Below are 591 nucleotides of genomic sequence, written 5' to 3'. Positions count from 1 at the left end.
AAGAGGAGAAGAAGAAAGGAATAGAGGAGAAGAAGAGAAAATAGAATGGAATAGAGGAGAAAAGAGAAAATAGAATATATATTCTATTTTCTCTTCTTCTCCTCTATTCCTTTCTTCTTCTTCTCTTCTTTTTCTTCTTTTTTCTTCTTCTTATTTATTTCTCCTCGTCTTCCTCTCCCCTCTTCTTCTCCTTTCTTCTTCTTCTTATTTCCTTTTTCCTCTCATTCTTTTTCTTCTTCTTCCTTCTTAAAAATACATGAAGTAGTATTGCTTGTTTTTTAAAATAATGTTCAAATAGAAATTTTAGAAAAAAGTAAAGGTTTTGCCTAATTCATTGTTCATATGAATATGCAAACATTTGCATATTTACAATAATCAATATCACCAAAAAAATCTATGAACAGAAAAAATACTATTTTTTCTGTTAATCTATCTTTTGCATACATATACACACATACATATACTATACATATACATATAATCAGGAAAAAACATATATGAATTTGCAAAAAAATTAAAAATAGGGGGGGAAGAGGGGGGCGGTGCCGGCCCTGACCAAAGCGAGAGGCGACGGCGGCGCGGGGCGGCGAC

This window comes from Triticum dicoccoides, chromosome 7A, assembly GCF_002162155.2.
Source record: "Triticum dicoccoides isolate Atlit2015 ecotype Zavitan chromosome 7A, WEW_v2.0, whole genome shotgun sequence".
NCBI lineage: Eukaryota > Viridiplantae > Streptophyta > Magnoliopsida > Poales > Poaceae > Triticum > Triticum dicoccoides.
This window is presented reverse-complemented; position numbering follows the sequence as displayed.